This window comes from Dama dama, chromosome 12, assembly GCF_033118175.1.
Source record: "Dama dama isolate Ldn47 chromosome 12, ASM3311817v1, whole genome shotgun sequence".
In the NCBI taxonomy this organism is placed as follows: Eukaryota; Metazoa; Chordata; class Mammalia; order Artiodactyla; family Cervidae; genus Dama; species Dama dama.
The window spans coordinates 97,263,478-97,269,831 of record NC_083692.1 but is presented as its reverse complement, the minus strand read 5'-3'; the positions used below and the strand labels follow the sequence as shown (position 1 = coordinate 97,269,831).

General features: G+C 45.3%; 1 pseudogene; it reads left to right on the top strand.

Annotated features, from left to right (window-relative positions):
* The first annotated feature begins 690 nt into the window (after window positions 1-690).
* On the top strand, window positions 691-3,004 carry LOC133067464 (FACT complex subunit SSRP1-like; annotated as a pseudogene).
* Window positions 3,005-6,354: the final 3,350 nt, after the last annotated feature.

Genomic DNA, 6,354 nt, shown 5'->3' with positions numbered 1-6,354 from the left:
CTACTTTTGCATTCATTATACTTTTCCAACCAGTATACTTCTAGTTAAGTATCTTTCACAAGATATATCTCCAGGGTTCATCCATGGCTTTAATTCTGTAATTTAGGCCTATAGAAAGCTTATGTCAAAAATAGGCATCTTTCTTACCTGCTTATTGCTTGTTTCAATTACCCATTGACTTTCTTGAAATGTCATTTCCTTAGCTACTGGTAGGCATAGCCTTTTATATTTGGCCTTTCTTATTTTGTAAAATTCTAGTATGTTTTCCATAACCACCTTGTATCTGGATTTTCCCTATTTCTTCACTTATAAGCAATACATCTGTATAGCTCATCTGAATTTTTGCTAGCACATATTTCATTATTACTGTTTTCTTACTAGTAATTTCCTAGTTGCTTGTTTCTAAATTTTTCAAGAGTTCTTTTTAACTTTATCTATAAGGTACTTCATTTCCACATTACACTGATTAGTTTGTGGTTTACATCAATTTATAGCCAGTCTTTTTTCACTACATTTTAAGATAAAAATAAATACTAAATACTAAATCACTCTTCTATTAAGAGGTTCAATATTAAAAAATAACTACAAGCTTTACTAAAATACAACTTTTGGGAAGAGCCTGCCCAGCGCCCCTGCCCGGCCCCCGCCCGCGCCGTCCCCCTGCCCAACCGCCTGGGCGCCGGTGGCCGCGAGGCTCCGGCCCGAGGAGATCCCCAGCACGCCCTGTGTCTGCGCGCCCACCCAGGAGTTTCGGGGGGTACCATCAGGGCTAGGTCAGCATGGCAGAAACCCTGGAGTTCAACGACGTGTATCAGGAGGTGAAGGGCTCCATGAATGACGGTCGGCTGAGGCTGAGCCGCCAGGGCATCATCTTTAAGAACAGTAAGATGGGCAAAGTGGACAACAACCAGGCCGGGGAGCTGACGGAAGGCATCTGGCGCCGGGTGGCGCTGGGCCACGGGCTTAAACTGCTTACGAAGAACGGCCACGTCTACAAGTACCACCGCTTCCGGGAATCGGAGTTTGAGAAACTCTCTGATTTCTTCAAAACTCACTATCGCCTGGAGCTAATGGAGAAGGATCTGTGTGTGAAGGGTTGGAACTGGGGAACCGTGAAGTTTGGTGGGCAGCTGCTTTCCTTCGACATTGGCGACCAGCCGATCTTCGAGATCCCTCTCAGCAACGTGTCCCAGTGTACCACGGGTAAGAACGAGGTGACACTGGAGTCCCACCAGAACGACGACAGAGGTCTCCCTCATGGAGGTGCGCTTCTCCGTGCCACCCACCCAGGAGGATGGCGTGGACCCCGTGGAGGCCTTCACCCAGAACGTGCTGTCGAAGGCGGACGTGATCCAGGCCACTGGAGACGCCATCTGCATCTTCCGGGAGCTGCAGCGTCTGACGCCCCGAGGCCGCTACAACATCCACATCTACCCCACCTTCCTGCATCTGCACGGCAAGACCTTACACCACGGTGCTGCGGCTCTTCCTGCTGCCCCACAAGGACCAGCGCCAGATGTCCTTTGCGATCAGCCTGGACCCCTCCGTCAAGCAGGGCCAGACCCGCTACCTCTTCCTCATCCTCCCCTTCTCGAAGGACGAGGACATCTCTCTGACACTCAACATGAACGAGGAGGAGGTGGAGAAGCGCTTGGAGGGGCGGCTCAACAAGAGTATGTCGGGATCCCTCTATGAGATGGTCAGCCGGGTCATGAAAGCGCTGGTGAACCACGAGATCACGGCCCGGCAACTTCCAAGGGCACTCGGGGGCCCAGTGCATCACCTGCTCCTACAAGGCCAGCTCGGGGCTGCTATACCCCCTGGCGCGGGGCTTCATCTACGTCCACAAGCCGCCCGTGCACATCCGCTTCGACGAGATCTCCTTTGTCAACTTCGCCCGTGGGACCACCACCACGCGTTCCTTTGACTTTGAAATTGAGACCAAGCAGGGCACCCAGTATACCTTCAGCAGCATTGAGAGGGAGGAGTACGGCAAGCTCTTCGACTTGGTCAACGCCAAGAAGCTCAACATCAAAACCCGAGGGCTGAAAGAGGGCATGAACCCCAGCTACGACGAGTACGCTGACTCGGACGAGGACCAGCACGACGCCTACCTGGAGCGGATGAAGGAGGAGGGCAAGATCCGCGAGGAGCACGCCAACGACAGCAGCGACGACTCGGGCGAGGAGACCGGTGAGTCATTCAACCCGGGTGAAGAGGAGGAGGACGTGGCAGAGGAGTTTGACAGCAACGCCTCCGCCAGCTCCTCCAGTAACGATGGCGACAGCAACCGGGAAGAGAAGAAACGGAAGCAGCTTAAAAAGGCGAAGATGGCCAAGGACCGCAAGAGCCGCAAGAAGGCCCTCGAGGTAAAGAAGGGCAAGGACCCCAATGCCCCCAAGAGGCCCATGTCTGTCTACATGCTGTGGCTGAATGCCAGCAGGGAGAAGATCAAGTCGGACCATCCGGGTATCAGCGTCACCGACCTCTCCAAGAAGGCGGGCGAGATCTGGAAGGGAATGTCCAAAGAGAAGGAGGAGGAGTGGGATTACAAGGCTGAGGATGCCAGGAGGGAATATGAAAAAGCCATGAAGGAATACAAAGGCGGCCGTGGAGAGTCCTCTAAGAGGGATAGGTCCAAGAAGAAGAAAAAAGTCAAGGTGAAGATGGAGAAGAAATCCACACCCTCGCGGGGCTCATCGTCGAAGTCTTCATCAAGGCAGCTGAGCGAGAGCTTCAAGAGCAAAGAGTTTGCGTCCAGTGATGAGAACTCTTCCGGAAAAAAACAAGAGCAAAAAGAAGAGAAGGCGGAGTGAGGACTCTGAAGAAGAAGAACTAGCCAGTACTCCCCCCAGCTCAGAAGACTTGGCGTCAGGATCTGATGAATAGAGAGGAAGATTGTGTCTCCTGGAGCTTGCCCCGTCCCAGCCCGAGTCTCCCCACTCGTGTTTTGGTATCCGTTCTCTCCTATGAAATGCAGTCCTTGGATTCTGCACCATCTGAACAAGCTTTCCTGCTAGCCTGCACTTCCTGGGGCCGCAGGGGAGGTGTCTCACCCTGCGGCTTCAGAAGATGGCTGTTTACAATCCGGGGAGACATCGGGTGGGAGCCAGGGCAGGGCCAGATCCCACCGCGCCCCCTGCCTTCCTGGCCTTTGGGGTATAGCTGCTGCTTGTCCTGTACAAGTTGCCGCAGGCAGGGGTCCTGTGAGGGCAGGTCTGTAGCTCCTAACTGGGGCCTATTTCTACTTTTATTTTGTATTTCTGGTCTGTGAAAAATGAACATTTAATAAAGGGAACTGACTTTGAAAAAAATAAAATAAAATACTCCTTTTGAAAATACATTTAACCAAAGTATAACAAGGTTTTAAGAAAAATTAGAAGTGGGAAGTAGCCAAGATGGCAGAGTAGGAAAACCCTAAGCTCACCATGAATATATCAAAATACATTTACAGAGTAACTATTAATGAGAAAGAGTGGAATATGGCAGACAAGATATCCTTCTGCAACTAAAAAAGAAAAAAATAACCACAGTGAGATGGGTAAGAGGAGTAGAGACGCAGTATAGTCAAGATACCTAACTCAGGTGGTCAATCCACAAATGGGAGGATAATTGCAACTGCAGAGGTAATCCCCAAGGAGTAAGGGAATCCAAGTTCCACTACCACATATCTGTGTTCATCAAAACAATATGGTGTATGCACAAAAACAGACACATAGTTCAATGGAACAGGATTAGTTCAATTCAGTCGCTCAGTCATGTCTGACTCTTTGTGACCCCATGGACTGCAGCATGCCAGGCCTCCCTCCCCATCACCAATTCCTGGAGCCTGCTCAAACTCATGTCCATCAAGTCAGTTGGATGACATCACTGACTCCATCACTGACTCAATGGAACAGGATAGACAGCCCAGAATTAAACCCAATGGGCAATTTATGACAAAGGAGGGAACAATATACAATGTGGAAAAGACAGCCTCTCCAACAAATGGTGTTAGGAAAACTGGACAGCTACATGCAAAAGCATCAGACTTAAGTACACTCTCACACCTTGCATAAAAATAAATTCAAAATGGAATAAAGACAAATATAAGATCTGAAATCATACAACTTCTATTAGAAAACAAGCATTATGCTCTTTGATGTTAGTCTTCTTAAATTTTTTTTGGTATGTCTCTTTGGGCAAGGGAAACAAAAGCAAAAATAAACAAACGGGGCTACATCAAATCAAAAACATTTTGTATGATGAAGCTATCAACAAAATGAAAAGGACACCAACAAAACTGGAGAAGATATTTGCAAACAATGTATCTGATAACAGGTTAATGTTTTAAATGTACAAAGAACTCATTCAACTCAACATCAAAAAAAAAGATGGAAAAACAGGCAAAGGTTCTGAATCAACATTTTTCCAAAGAAGATATAAAATAGTCAACATGCACATGAAAAAATGCTCAACATCACTAATCAACAGGGAAAAGCAAATTGAAGCCACAGTGAGGTGTCATTTCATACCTGTCAGAATGGCTATTATCAAAAACAAACAAAAACAGATAGCAAGTGTTAGTGAGGACACAGAGAAAAGGGAACCCTGTGCACTGTTGGTGAAAATGTAAACTAGTGCAGCAACTATGGGAAAGTGTACAGAGATTCCTCAAAAAGTTAAAAATAGACCTACTATATAAACCAACAATAACACTCCTGGCTCTTCTGAAGAAAGCAAAAACACTAATTTGAAAAGATGTGTGCACCCCTATTGGAGAAGGAAACGGCAACCCACTCCCGTATTCTTGCCCAAAGAATCCCAGGGTCAGAGCAGCCTGGTGGGCTGCCATCTATGGGGCTGCACAGAGTCTGACACGACTGAAGCAACTTAGCAGCAGCATGCACCCCTATGTACGTAGAAGCATTATTTATAGTAGCCAAGATATGGAAGCAACATGAATGCTCAATAGATGAAAGGATAAAGAAGCTGTTGTGTGGAATGTTATTCAGCCATAAAAAATTAAATCTTGCCTTTGCAACAGCATGGGAGAACCTAGAGGGCATTATGCTAAGTGAAATAAGTCAGAGTAAGACACATTATGATTTCACTTCTTTGTGGAATCTAAAAAGCAAAAGAGATGAACAACAAACATAACAAAACAAACAGAGATAAAGATACAGAGAACAAAGAGGTGTTTGCCAGAGGGGAGAGGGTAGGGGGAGGAAAGAAATAAGTGAGGGAGGTTAAGAAGTACAAAGATCCAGTTGCAAAATAAATGAATCATGGGTATGAAACATATAGTGTGGGGAATATAGTAATATGTAGTATCTTTTTGTATGGTGATATAATAAAACTAGATTGTGGTGACCATTTTAAAATGTGTAGAAATATGCAATCACTATGTTGTATGATATGAGCTAACATAGCATTGTAGGTAAATTATATTCAAAAACAAACTCAGAAAAAGAGATCAGATTTGTAGTTACCAGAGGCAGGGATGGGGGAGGGGGTGTGTATAGGGGGAGTTGGATAAGAGCAGTCAAAATGCCAAATTTTAAGCTATATAAGTACTGGGGGTGTGATGTACAATATAACAGATGCAATTAATGCTGCTCTGTGTTATACATGGCTTCCCTTATAGCTCAGTTAGTAAAGAATCCGCCTGCAATGCAGGAGACCCTGGTTTGATTCCTGGGTTGGGAAGGTCCCCTGGAGAAGGGAAAGGCTACCCATTCCCGTATTATGGCCTGGAGAATTCTATGGACTATATAAATACGGGGGATATAATGTACAACATTATAGATGTAATTAACACTGCTCTGTGTTATACATGAAATTGTCAAGAGAGTGAATCTAAGGGGTCTAGTTACAAGGAAAAAATTTTTTCCATATCCTTAATGTTGTATCTATATGAGATGGTGGATGATGACTAAGCCTATTGAGGTCAGTTTTCATGATGTAGGTAGGCCAAATTGTTATGCTGTATACCTTAAACTTGTATGGTGCTATGTGTCAATTATATCTCTAAAAAATAGAGGGAGAAAAATAGAAGTGTTATGGGAATCGTTTTCTTAGCTGAGGGAACACTGCACCCTTCAACATACAAACTAGAAGTTAAATACACTGGCTTGGGGTTAGAGAAGCAATGACTCAGTGGTCACAAGTTCAGAAACAATATCTAGAAAATATTCAAGCCTGACTTTAAAGAATAAATGCAAGTAAATAACACCTTAATAGACCAACAAGATAACAACAAAATATCTGGAACACATAACAGAAAAAGAAATTTGATATCCCTGATACACAAAGAAGTTTTGCAAGTTCAAAAGAAGCATTTATGAAAAACAGGGAAAGGATAATAGGAAAAGA